We start from the raw sequence: 15178 nt of genomic DNA, 5'->3' as shown, positions 1-15178 counted from the left end.
TTCTAAGTACACACCTTAAACCCCTAAACCCTACAAAATTAATCACACGGTGGACAATCGATGCACATCTCAGTGTCCTACGATGCACTGCCCTAAGCGCACTAATGCACATCGTCACATTCTATGATGCACTGTTGTAAAATAATGAACCACAATCGATTTAATATCCCAAAATAATATTTATATATACACACACAAGTATATAAAATATTATTCGATATATATCCGAAATATATATATACACACAAATATATATATATATATATATATATATATATATATATATATATATATATATATATATATATATATATATATATATATATATATATATATATATATATATAACGGAACCAATGGTATACATATATATCTATAAAGAGATATACCAATATATATCAACCAAAAAAGGAGAACTGATTTTTGCTTAGAGCATAATCCAAAACAAGAAAGAAGGAGAAGGAAGAAAGAATTGTACGAGTTAGGCGATGTGTCTTTCTTTCCTTAAAACCTTATTTGCCACCTCCCAAAAGTGTTAGGAGCGTTGTGGCATAGGTCTCCCAGGATAAAACGTACAACGGTTCGACGTTTGAGCACCCAAACGAACGAACCCGGCGAACTAGAGCACGGGTAGAACACAACTTTAAGAATGGAGTAGAAGCAGAAGATTTTGAGGTTGAAAAATATATTTCCTTCTTGTGTGTTTTCGAACTGCTACTGCTCAACTCCTTCTTATATAGGGATTGAGGAGTGAATAACCTTTATTATGATATTTAGGGGCACCCCTACAACACATGTAACAGCAACCATTGACATTGGTTTTAATTCAAAAATTAAAATTGAAATTAATTCAAAGAATTAATCCCAACAGTCACAATTTAATGCCAATTTCCGGATGACATTCGTGCCTGCAGGGGCCGGCGCACACGAGATTAGGCTTGATCCAAGCCTTTTTAATCTCATTCTGGGATTTGATTTGCACCCCTCCCCCCTGCGCGCGAGAGAGAGCCTCTATACTATACAATTCAATAAGCTTAAAAAGAGTTCTTGTATAAATAGTGGGGCAAATCCTCTTCCCAAATCAATGTGGGACAAAAGCTCACTTTTTCCCTTCATTTTCCAACTCAAATGGGTCTACTTTGAGAATCAATATCTCATTCACCCATTATCCGTTTTGAGCGTACAATATATCAATCTCTTCGTCTCACTACAAAGAATCCGAATCCACTTTGACCCGACCCAAATCGAAAGTGGACCCCACTAATAATTGTACCACAAAATAACCACTTAATATGTCATTTTAAGCTTTTTTTTTTCAACAATCCCCCACATGAATGAAAAATTGATTTTCAAGGTATTTTGAAATCGGAAACAAATTGTGTTCAACGGTCGATACCTGCATAGGATAGGTAGGGATCACTATACCCTTTGAACCTTCCCTTGTGAAGACATGTTTACTCTACTGGCTGTACGGTAGAACGCGATGTCTTTGAACCGACTGCCGTTTGTGCAGACGATGACGTATCTCACACAGGAACCTCCCAACCATGCTCTGTTCTCATGAGTGTGCCCATTTTGGTCGTGGGTCACCGTACTGGTTCTGCAAGAGTTTGTGAAGAATTGTGCCCATCAATTATCCTTTGAAGCGACCCTCACTTCTCTCTCACATAGGTGATTCTTTTCCGAGTATCCCGCATACTAACGCATGTCAACCAACATTCGAATCACTAAAGCATTATCATGCTAACCTCGTGCGGGAGTCAATGTTCTAACGAGGAGAGGTAGGGAGTCCGAGACCCCCACAGTGACACGCTCTGTTCCATAATTTAGTTGTCCCATTGAACCTAGGTGCCAGCTAGGTTGGGTATCCACTATAGAACTTTTAGTCCAAGGGCTTTAGTTCCATTCCTCGTTCCAATTTCTCCACAACCATTTGCTTACCCTCGGGTTAGCGAGTTAGCGGCCGCTAAGTTATCTTTTGACATCACGTAGTCAATAGAGATAACCCTTGTTGTGAGAAATTGTTTAATGGTATTATGTCTTCGACTTATAAGTCTAGACTTATCATTCCACATCTAACTCTGTACTTAACCAATTTTGGCTTGATTATCGCAATGCACACAAATTGGAGGTACGAGTTTACCACTAAGAACATTCTCAAAAAATGGCATAGCCAATCGGCCTACTTGCTCGCGACACGAGTGTATGACTCTCAGCTTAGATCCCGTCGGATCTTAGCTATCACAAATCATTTCGAGAATTTCCATCCAACCGACTGCACTGGCCTACGTCAAGACGTAGCCTTTGATGGACTCAGAGTCCTTGATATCCGTGTTATACTTTCCAAGTACGGCTAGATATCCCACGTTGTGCAGTCCAAAGTCACGAGCATACCTTAAGTATCTCATAACTTCTATTGTCTTCTAGTGCGCAACACTAGGGCTACTCGTATGTCTACCGAGTTCGTTAACCGCAAAGGCAATATCTGGCCTAGTACGACCCATTTGATACAATTAAACTACTAATAATCTGAATGTATTTTCCGTGAGAAGTACAATCTTCGTGATTGTTGGCTAGTTGTACGTTAGTATCTAACGGTGTCCAAGCCACTTGATTAACATCCTTTGGAAGGATTCAATCAACACAATGAGATAGGCCTAACACGAGACCATACGGCTTTCCCATGATTTCAATCTCGAAGATTAAATCTGCCAAACTCACTCGTCTCATGTCAAATCTCAAATTTAACATGACCCTGGTAGAATTGATCATGTGATCATTACTACCCACGTTGAGTTTATCGTGTATAAACAAACAGTGATATCACCGTCTATCGTACGCAATACGTAAACCCGCTTGTCACTTTTATTTATACTAAACTCGTTAGTCATCATTGTATGATCAAACCTACGTGCCAAATACTAAGGCAATTGTTTCGAACAATACAATGATCTCACCAATTAGACACTTTCTTTTCACATCGTGGAACCACAAACCCTCAGGTTGTTCCATGTCTACTAAGAAAGCGTTATATCCATTTTGATGAACTTCCAAGTCTCGCTAAACGGCTTTGGCAAGTATCATACTAATGGATTTTATTCTCATCACAAGAGAATATTTATATCAAAGTAACCGTGACACTCGCGTTGCATGTAATCTACAATTACAGGTCCGACCATTTTACTTCAATATAATCAACCGGTTTTATCTTCCGACTAGTGATCCACTTTGGATCCCGAGGTTTTACAACCTGGAGGAAGAACAACCAGTTCCAAGTATGATTCTCTAAGATAGAATCTACTTCACTCTCGGTAGCCTCTCTCGGGTTGGTCCATCTGTAGAAGTCACCACTTCTACATACGTTCAAGGCTCGTTTTCTAACAACCATGTCAGAAAGTCCAATTTATTTTCTAGTAAACAAGTTAGAATATGCACGTCACATTCTAGCATGTATGTCAGAAAATCTAGATCAAGGGATTTTTCAATCCTAGCTCTCTTGCTACGTCTAGCTTCGAGCTCGGGTTCTCTTTCATACCCTTCAACCATAGCTACGTCGAAAGTTCATTTCAACGTGCTAGGTCCAATATTGAACCTTCACAAAGATACATTTTCTAAAGAACAATGAATTTCTTGATTCAATTTATCGTGTTCTTATGTACATCCAAACTCTAGGACTCGTGTACTAAGAACCAATACACACCTTTGGCAAGACACCCTCACATTTCGGGCATTAGTAGGAAACTTCCTACGTACCCACAATTCGTAAGAGTTTCATGAGGGTAACCTTATTTAAAAGGTATTTACTTGTCCAAAGTATTGTCTCACCCCACATACCTTGAGGTAGACCCGAACTTATCAACGCCTTGATATTTATGTTCGGCAACAACGTTCGATTGAGGTGAATACCATACGTACTCTCGAGTACAATACCAACGCTTGCGCAGAAATCACCAATAGGTGTTTCATATTCACCACATTGATAGTTTGTAACCTCGTTAATCCACGATTAATTTGGTTTATCTCTTTTATTCTCATAAAGAATAAATATGTGTTACACGTTAACACATTTCGTAGAAGCTAACATATTAGCCTTTACAAATCCATTCGGTTTTGACCAAAAGGCCGCAAACCCGAATCAGTGCTACCGAAATTAAAGCACGAATCAGTGCTTAGTAATGAAGCACGAAACATGCTACACAAAGCATGAATCAATGTTGCAACTTAAAGCACTGATCTCAAAGCAATCTTCCATTGCTTTAAATTATAAACACACATCAACATTCGGTTGCTTAATTTATAATTCCTATGCTTATTAGCTAATTACAAAATTAACCAAACCTCCTTTCGTGCTAATCACATAGCACTTTTACAATGCTAAATTTAATTAGCCACATACGAAAGATTTAAGCTAAGTAGATTAGCATTAAGACCAATCATAATCTAGCACCTTTATTGCTATTACCAAAGCACCAAATGCTTAAGTTTTCAACACCTAAAGGTGCAGCCACCAAGTGGCCGAAAGTGCCTAATTAGGCACTCTACCTAGTGCTTAATAGCACTGTTACAGTGTTTTAATTTGCACTTCAAAGTGCCAAATTAAATTGCACTTTCCATTAGTGCTACAAAAGCACTATTTACCAAAACACAATTTGTCTCAAATTAAATATACTAGTATAATTTGAAATTTTTGATCAAGTTAATTATAACATAATTAACGAGAACAAATCAACCAAATTTTCGACTAGTCGAATCAAGCTTATATAATCGTTCTTAGAGTATTAATTAAAATATTCAACACTTGAGCTGTGACGCTCACGATTATATAGCTATTCCAATTTTTGACAAATTGATCCTTGAAATCCTTATCGTTCTACATGAACCAGAACCGAAGTCTTTTTACGGGATTTCAAACATGTAACACGCTAGTTACATTTCGTTCCGGCCGTTAAGCCATTTTTGCATTTCCCACGTAATGCTCCGTGATGCACTACGCACCCATATTGAATTATTTCATACATTTGACATTATTCTAACAAATAATTCGTATGTACCAAAATTCAACTCAATGGGACAATTATATTTTTATTCAAATAAAAAATATTACAAGGATACTACAATATTTATTCAAAATAAATAAATAGGAAAAACTACATTGGAAACAAATTCCTTATTCCTATCTCGTAGTAGTCCTTCAACGCGTGTGCCTTGTTCCATTTTCCAACCGTCCACTCCACGAAGGGTGGTCCATAGCGCACATCGGGGGTACCTCAGTTGTGACCTCACTCATCCAACCATCCACATGTTTTAAACATAGCGAAATTGTCCTCAACCTTTTCACCAGGATGACGGTTCGCTTCATGGTGGCATTTCTCCTTCTTCTCATAATCTTCATGAAAGCTAAGCTTCCGCTTGCCTTTCCTTTGATTATCGTTGAAGACATTGGTCACACTACAATAGTCCTCAGACCATGTAATTATTAAACCATCATAGGATCCTTTGTGGCTTTTAACCGATCCACTAGACAACACAATAGGTACCAATTGTGTGCCATTAGCCACTGGTCTACCGGATTGCGAACCAAAGTTCCCCGGAGCACCATCGTGTGTCTTTGCAACTCCCATAGAAATATCATTTCCAACGTTGCTGCCATCGACTGGCATCACGGAACGTGCAACATCGTTGCCGTTCCGACCATTTGAATGTGCACCACAAGCAACATTCACGGATCCAACACTTTTGGAATCCATCGACTTGTTCATTATCAAAATAATAAGGTTTTAAGATTGTTCTAAAATAATGAACCACAATCGATTTAATATCCGAAAATAATATTTATATATACACACACAAGTATATAAAATATTATTCGATATTTATCCAAAATATATATATACACACAAATATATATATATATATATATATATATATATATATATATATATATATATATATGGTCCGGATCAGGTGAGGACCTATGCTTAGGTGAGGACTTGATGACTAATCCAGAGCATCCGTTTGATGTGATCTAAAGGCTAAGATTATCCTTTTTTCTTAAAAAGCCGTAATTAAATCCTTAATTAACCATGGGCATTACTGTAATTTGTAAAAGATTACTCCTGCATGGAATCTACTTCCCGTTTAATTAGTTTTCTTATGAAGATACGACTGTATTTCTTATGCTATTCACCGAGAAAACAACGCAACTCCTTCTTGTATTCAATTTTACGATTTAGCGGCGTGCAAGTTATGTTGTGGCCATGCAATCTGGTAGGTATTCTTCCGTAAGTAAGCGTGGTTCGAATGAATACAATATCATGTTGGTTTATTGAAACGAAAAATTCATGAAAAACACTACAATGACGGCTACTGTTTTCGTAGATTACGTACCTGTGATAAACATACGTGGTGGGAGATCGAATGGGTTTGTAATTAGAATTAGGTACCGTCCCTTGGGTTTTGTGTATCGTGTGGTGACTATAGTGCAATGTTGTTTATGTTAAGTGCAATGTTATAGTCTTATAGAACATAATATGCAACATAGAACTGCTAAATATGCAACTATACCTGAGACCTGGAGAGAAGGGCAACAAAACACAAACGTCAAAACTATTTGAAAACATACAGCAAACTATGGACCATCAAGATAGGGATTATACACTTTTAAATTTGAACAATGTTCAACTAGAGTATTTGTTGTCACGGTGGACAAGAAATGCTTGCATTCGTCCTATATTTAACATTGATGACACAATCAACAAGCAGAATGCAATACATGACAAATCAAAAAGTCTTAGGAATCAGTTATTATCAAAGATACACTCATGCGTGGGGGCTATTCAGTGGGCACGACGATCGTAAACATTCAAATGTCTTGCTTTAGAATGAGTGATTATATATGTTTGTTGTACAATTTGTAAACTTTGTAATGGTTGTTGTGGTTTTGTCAAAGCTGATATAAACACTTTAATGTTAGACGTATAAAAATTTCCCACCAATCAACATAAACACAGTATAATGTAATTGTGCAGCCCAGGTCAAGATTTAGTGCAACACCCAATACCTTGGTGTGCAATGGAGTGGAATGGACTGTGCATTTTGAGAATGAATTTACCAACACTGCTTTGCATTTTGAAAAACCAAATAAGCTATGGTTTATTCAAGGGGAGAGGGAATAAACACAGAGAGATGTGCATGGTAATGGTTTTGGACACTCTCAATTATTTCAAAACATTCAAATGTTTGCTTTTAGAATGGATGATTATATCTGTTTGTTATTTAATTTGTAAACTTGTAATGGTTGCTTTTGGAGTGGTTTGTCAAAGCTGATTTAAACACTTTAATGTTAGTCCTATAAAAATTATCCCCCAATCAACATAACCACAATATATTGTAATTGTGCAGCGCAGATCTAGATGCAACACCAAATACCTTGATGTGCAATGGAGATGAACACACTGTGCATTTTGAAAATGAATTTACCAACACTACTGGGCATTCTAAAAAACCCAAATAAGTTATGGTTTATTCAAGGGGAAAGGAAATAAACATAGAAAGTTGTGCATGGTAATGGTTTTGGACACTCTCATTTATTTCAAAACATTCAAATGTCTTCTTTTAGAATGGATGAATATATTTGTTATTTAATTTGTAAACTTTGTAATGGTTGCTTTTGGAATGGTTTTGACAAAGCTGATTTAAATACTTTAATGTTAATCGCATAAAAATTATCTACCAAACAAGATAAACAGAATATACTTTAAATATGCAACACAGATCTAGATTTAGTCCATCACCCAATACCTTCATGTGCAACTGGGAAGAATGGACTGTGCATTTTGAAAAGGAATTAACAACACTGATGTGCATTCTAGGAAAACCAAATAAGCTACTATGGATGATTTATTCTAGGGGAAAGGAAATACACACAGAACGTTGTGCAACCAGCAACCTAGATTTGTGAATGTACAAATGAATTGACCATCTTACGCAAATCATTAAGCATGTCCATGTCACTTTTGACTATACCACAGGTCAAGTTTGAAACACCCTAACCCAAATTCGATTTTATGTGGCGCATAGAATAAATGGCACTATCCTCCAAGATGGTTGTGTCCCTGCAAAGACATTTGCATGCGTTTCGGTTACAAGCACCGCACGCAATCCGCTCGATTAGAAACGAAGCAAGGAAGACTTGCTGCAATGTCCACAAAGAATACACCAATTAGACACATGAACCCACTTTACAGATCAAAATACAAGATAGTAAAACACATGAGCCAAATGTGAATGCACGACAAAATACAGTGTAATGCACCACTGAATCATTCCTCACGCACAACAAATATCACCATGTTTCACAACACCAATCATGAAACGTCAAACACGAAAAAGTAAGCACCACAAGCTTGGTGGTAAAATTAGAAACAATATTACAAGATATTTGTGACCTTACCAGTTCTATGGGAGCATTGCCATATAAAGCTTTTTTAGGAGTGCGAGTAGGACAATTGTCTATGATATCCATCGTCATCTTCTTCAAGTCCACACTTATGAAGTTATAGTGTCCACGATCACCCAGTGGTTAAAGGAACTACAATAGCAAATTAATGTCATAAACGTCAAATAATAACCATATAAGACAACACTAAAATGGCAGCAGCACCAAAGGTTACCATGTCAATCGTTTTCCAAGACCTGAGTTGAGTAATATCATAGTCTTCATCTAGGCGATCACCAAACCACTCACATCTTTCTTCCTTGCCATTAGATGTCTCTACCACTGTCTGCGTTTGTGTTGAAATGCACAAATTAGTATTTAAAGTGAATAGTATTCAAAAATACAAAATAGTATCTTGTAGAAATGACTACGTGGTCCATGTGGAAGCGAAAAACCGGATAGGGTCCTCTGCTTTTTTTTCTTTTTCTTTGTCATTCAAAACACTAGCCCAAACGTCAACAATAGCATCCCGAGCATCACAGTCCTTTTGCACCAACACAAGATATATTTGATAAAATTATTGATTTTCTTAAGCATTGAAATGATATACTTAATTATGACACACATACATCTGTCTTGAATCATTCATACTGATCTGTGATTCCATTGAACAATGAAAATTGATAGTTCTGAACATGAGGAAACTTCGAAGCTGGTTCTTTTATGATAATCTAAAAAATAGTTAGGAACATACTAGTCTAAATTCAAAACCCATTACCAGGACTATGTGGTCCAATGGTACCCGGGTTGGACTTCCATTTGGAAGGTTGTAAGTTCAAGCCTCAGTGGAGGCTTTATTAGCTCTTTGTGTTTCAGTAGGTTGAGAAAGTATATAAACAGATACTTAGTGGATAAGTTCTGATCTCTTCTAAAACATTAGTTGCACAAAAACTGTTCAGGGTACAATATTCAAATATTATTTCAAAAAACCACTGCCATATTATTCAAAATTAAACATTAAATTTTTTTTATAACGAAAAAAAAAACACAAATTTAATATGCAGAAACACAAATGTACATCTCAAGAACACTTTCTTGCCTCTATTTAAACTCACATTTCTGCACTTGAACTTACAGCCCATTCACCCAGGAAAGGTAGTGTGCGATTGCAATAATAATACATAAATTGAACAACATAGAGAGTACATTACCACATGAAAACAGCCATTAAGACACGAAATGCAGCAAAAACGCAAAAATCAAAACCCTAGATAGAACACGCAAGGCCGACGAATGGCGTACCTGCGACCTCCGCATGTTTTCCACGTCAGCGTGCAGTCGTTCGTTGCTCTCTATCGTCGGCAATGCAATGGAGAACCAAGAGACGAAACGGACGAGCAAAAAGAGTAGCACCTCCAAAAGTCCACGTCCAAGAAGAATGATGACTAGCTTCGAAGAGGGGAAACCCGTTTTTTTTGGTAGACCAAGAGGGGTAATATGAAATTGAGTAGGAAATTAAGTTTAATTATAAATGAGAAATTACCTAAAGGCCCTTCTCAGTGTGTTGGAGTTTTAAAAACGCGTACAAATGGAAGAAAAAAAAAAGAATAAAAATAATTGAATCACATCCATTGGATCTTTTAATTGAAAGGACCAGATAAGTCCACAGGGTCCTCACTTAACTATAGGTCCTCACCTGATCCTATTTCTATATATATATATATATATATATATATATATATATATATATAACGGAACCAATGGTTATATATACATATATATCTATAAAGAGATATACCAATATATATCAACCAAAAAAGGAGAACGGATTTTTGCTTAGAGCATAATCCAAAACAAGAAAGAAGGAGAATGAAGAAAGAATTGTACGAGTTAGGCGAGGTGCCTTTCTTTCCTTAAAACCTTATTTGCCACCTCCCAAAAGTGTTAGGAGCGTTGTGGCTTAGGTCTCCCAGGATAAAACGTACAACGGTTCGACGTTTGCACCCAAACGAACGAACCCGGCGAACTAGAGCACGGGTAGAACACAACTTCAAGAATGGAGTAGAAGGAGAAGATTTTGAGGCTGAAAAATATATTTTCTTCTTGTGTGTTTTCGAACTGCTACTGCTCAACTCCTTCTTATATAGGGATTGAGGAGTGAATAGCCTTTATTATGGCATTTAGGGACACCCCTACAACACATGTAACAGCAACCATTAACATTGGTTTTAATTCAAAAATTAAAATTAGAATTAATTCAAAGAATTAATCCCAACAGTCACAAACAGGAGCTTCAGGCCGAACTTTCGGCCTAAGTAGTAGTTTCAGCCATCAGGCCGAAACCACTACTTTCAGCCACTACACGAAACAAAGAAATTGTTTCATGTTTCATTTTCGTGGTGGCCAAGGTGGCACACGAATCATGAAACAATTGTTTCATTTCGTGGTGGCCCACGAATTAGTGAAACCATTTCACCAACTTTCGGATTATTCACCACGAATTAGTGAAACCATTTCACCAACTAACTTTCGGATTATTATTTCGTGGCTGAATTGGAAAATATTTCGGATTATTATTTCGTGGTTGAATTGGAAAATATACCAAAAGCATCTGCCAATTTCCGGACGGCATTCGTGCCCGTAGGTGCCAGCGCACACGAGATTAGGCTTGATCCAAGCCTTTGCAATCTCATTCTGGGATTTGATTTGCACCCCTCCCCCCTGCGCGCGAGAGAGAGCCTCTATGCTATACAATTAAATAAGCTTAAAAAGAGCTCTTGTATAAATAGTGGGGCAAATCCTCTTCCCAAATCAATGTGGGACAAAAGCTCACTTTTTCCCTTCATTTTCCAACTCAAATGGGTCTACTTTGAGAATCAATATCTCATTCACCCATTATCCGTTTTGAGCGTACAATATATCAATCTCTTCGTCTCACTACGAAGAACCCGAATCCACTTTGACCTGACCTAAATCGGAAGTGGACCCCACTGATAATTGTACCACAAAATAGCCACTTAATATGCCATTTTAAACTATTTTTTTCCAACATGCACCACCCCTCAACAAAATATCTCCCAATGATAAAAAATATAAAAAAAATTAAAAACCAAAAATGCATAACCTCACATACATTTGGGGTAAGTAGTATTCTTGTTTAGTCGTATCATCTTCTATACATAATCGAGTTCTTGTTTCAAGTATCTCCACTGCTTTTTGTTCCCGTTCTTTTTCCTGTTCTATTTCTCCATCTATTTTTTCTTTGTCTAGATGGTTAATTCTATTGAAAAAATCATTTTTAAGATGATTCATTTTTATTTATTTTTGTTTCTAGTAACCCAAGCATTGTCCAATTGATTAGAAAGTTTTTTCTAGTAGGATATTTATTTTTCTTTTGATCACTTTAAAAAAAACTTGATAAGCGATACCTGACGCCCTCCAACCAATGCACAATCCACAGTCCTACGTTGCAACACATAGTGCCCTAATGCACAACTCAACGGCCTACGATGCACCCCATCCTAAAATCATAGATTCATCAATAAACATAATCAAAAGCATACTCCAACAAATAAAATAAAATAACATGAAGTCATGCCAAGCGGTTAGCACCGCCGACGGTGACCGTGTGTTTAGAGGAGTTGGTGAACATATCGGGTGTTTGACGGTGTGGAGGGGGGGGGGGGGGGGAATCAAAGGGCCTGCGTCGGTGGTGATGGGGGCCTGCGTCGGTGGTGATGGGAGGAGGGAGGAGAGAGGATTAGTCTTGGTCAATCTGATACCAGATGAGATAATTGTGATGATTGAATTATTGTGAAACGGTTACAGTAGGATAGGAATACAATACTTATAGCTAAACAACTTAACGTAAAGGAATCCTACATAATAGGAAAGCCACAGAGACCTATCCTATTACAATATTAACTATTAGTGTAACACATAAATATAATATTGCTAACAAAAAGAAAAGCAAAGGAAAACGTCTAGAAAAAAGTTCCTAAAATCATTATTTTTATTTCTAAAAGCATGCTACATAATCTATAATGACACCGCCAGCAATGAAACTATGTGAAAAACTACATAAATGCTCCTAACGCAATAAATAAAAAATACACTTAAAATTCCCAATAAATCTTATCCATCAGATCTTGATAAATGAAGAGCTTATAGTAGAGTACATCTTATCACATGGAAGAGGTTCTCAATTACTCAATCCTATGTGTGTGTAAAAAATCAATTAACAATTTGGGCATAGTCAATTAGTCATAATGTATCATTGAACTTGCCAAATTTACGTACAAATAATGAATTTATAATTATGTCAAAGTATTGAACTTCATTGGCATGATATGTGATTATTACCATTATATATAAATCATATTTAAACCTAACTATATATTTTTATATTCCTATTATGTGCTCTTAAATGAGCATTTTTATGGGCTAATAATAATAATAATAAAAATTATTTCAATTACAACAATTAAATAAAGACTGAGATAGATATAGACTTAACCCTAAAAGAAACGGACACAAACTTACAACAAAATTAACTAACAATAAGATTTTTTTTTACTATTATTCTTTTCCTGATTAAATATAAAAGAATGATATTTATGACCTGAGAAGATAATTCTATCCACTTGCCAACATCATCATACATATTTAAAAAAAAAAAAAAAAATTTGCATCAATATCATGCTTCCTATACAAGAAATAATGTGAATTTGTTTTCAAATACGTTGGACTAATAATGTCCTTATACTCCAACCAATCACCATGAGCTTTAGCTACAAGAGGATTATGGGAAGAATTTGAAGAAATAATACTATCATCAACAAATGGGATAATAGCTTGAACATTTCCCTACTACTTAGGGCGTTTGGTTGGAGGGGGATTATGTGGGAAAAGAATTCTAATTCCATGGGAGTCGAATTACTGGGAATAAAGTGGGAATTTAAATTCCAGTGTTTGGTTGACAGGAATAGAATTACTGAGAATTTCAATTTCAATGTTTGGTACATATGGGAATTGAAAGGGAATAAGTAGTATAAAGTCAAAAATGTTCATTATTGTTGTTAGACATTAATTTTAGGTTAAAAAAAGAAGGGATAATTTTGACTCATCACTATCTTTTTTTCCCAGGAATTAAAATCTCAGGGGGGGACATGGGATTTTAATTCCATGAAAATGGGGGAATTGCAATTCCCTCCAACCAAACTACGACATTTAATGGCCTTTGGAATTAGGTGGAAATTAAGTGGGAAGGGAATTTAAAATCCCTCCAACCAAACGCCCTGAGGGTGTGTTTGGTTTATACATGGGAATCACAATCGCAATGGGTATCAAATACTTGATAATGGTAATGGGTTTTGGTGATAGTGTATTTAATATGTTTGGTAGTAGGGTGAAATAATAATGGTTACTAATATTAGTGCTTGAGAATGAACAAGGGAATGAAACTCTTATTTTATTTGGATATGTGTTTTTCAATTGATGGGGTATTCGAAACCCAAATGTTCTAAAAACTTATCAACCAAACAATAACAATTATTTCCATACCCATTCCTATGGACAAAATCCATCAACTAAACACACCCTAGATGTGTCACAATCCAATTGGAGTCACCATCCTTCCGAACTAGACTGTGAGAGAATTATAAGTCTAAACAAAATTAATTAACTTCTGAGATTTAAAAATATAAGAAATACTCTCATGAACAACAACTATACGGATTACGAAGAAGAAAGGAAAATTCAAGTTGTATGTCACACACTTAGCTTTTATTAAAATCGATTTGCTACATTTCAAGGATGTTAAAAGCATTATAGTGTTAGTCTCTCGAGATAAAATTAATTTACAATAATATAATTAAACACTCAAGTTATATGACTATCGACGAACTAGAACAACATGTTAAACATTTATGGGGTGTTTGGTTCAAGTTATATAAGATAACTAAGATTATATTTGCTTGGGAATATAGCATTCCTAGTAATTTAACATATAATTTTTCACCAGGATTATGTGGTCCAATGGTACCTGGGTTGGACTTCCATTTGGAAGATTACGAGTTCGAGCCTCAGTGGAGGCGTTATTGGTTCTTTGTGTTTCAGTAGATTGAGAAAGTATATGAACAGATACTACAATGTAATAGAGTCAGTAACTTTCAAAAAAAAAAAACATATAATTTTTCTTTAAGAATGTCTAAAGAAAGTATATACAATATACATAAAATAAATTATTTAACATAACTGGTAAAAATAAAATAAAATACATACATACGTGTCAAATTACATATGTTTTTAAATACCTATGGTTAATATTGTTATTTTGTGGTTTAAAAAAATGAGTTTTAATATATATAATATATTCACCATATGTATCAAATGGCTATTAATTTTAAACATAATACATTAATTAATGGGAATATTGCATCTTTGGTCCCTGAGTTATACTCAAGTTCTGACTCAGTCCCTAAGTAATGACCGTATCCATTTTTAGTCCCCTAGTTATGAACGAAGTGGCGCATTTGGTCCATGACCGTTAAAACTGACGGAAAAATAAAAAAAATATTTAAAATTTGAGGGTTAAAGTAGAAAATTCACATTTTATTCTCCTTCTTATATCAAAACCATTTTTACAACATTATTTTTCACTTCTTAGCCTCTTATTTCAAGATTGTTCAATTCTAAAAGTATTTCAATAACTTTAGTATGACTTGTTAGGAACCTGACTCT

The sequence above is a fragment of the Ipomoea nil genome, unplaced genomic scaffold (genome assembly GCF_001879475.1).
Source record: "Ipomoea nil cultivar Tokyo-kokei standard unplaced genomic scaffold, Asagao_1.1 scaffold1317, whole genome shotgun sequence".
NCBI lineage: Eukaryota > Viridiplantae > Streptophyta > Magnoliopsida > Solanales > Convolvulaceae > Ipomoea > Ipomoea nil.
Note: the sequence above shows the minus strand (reverse complement) of the source record.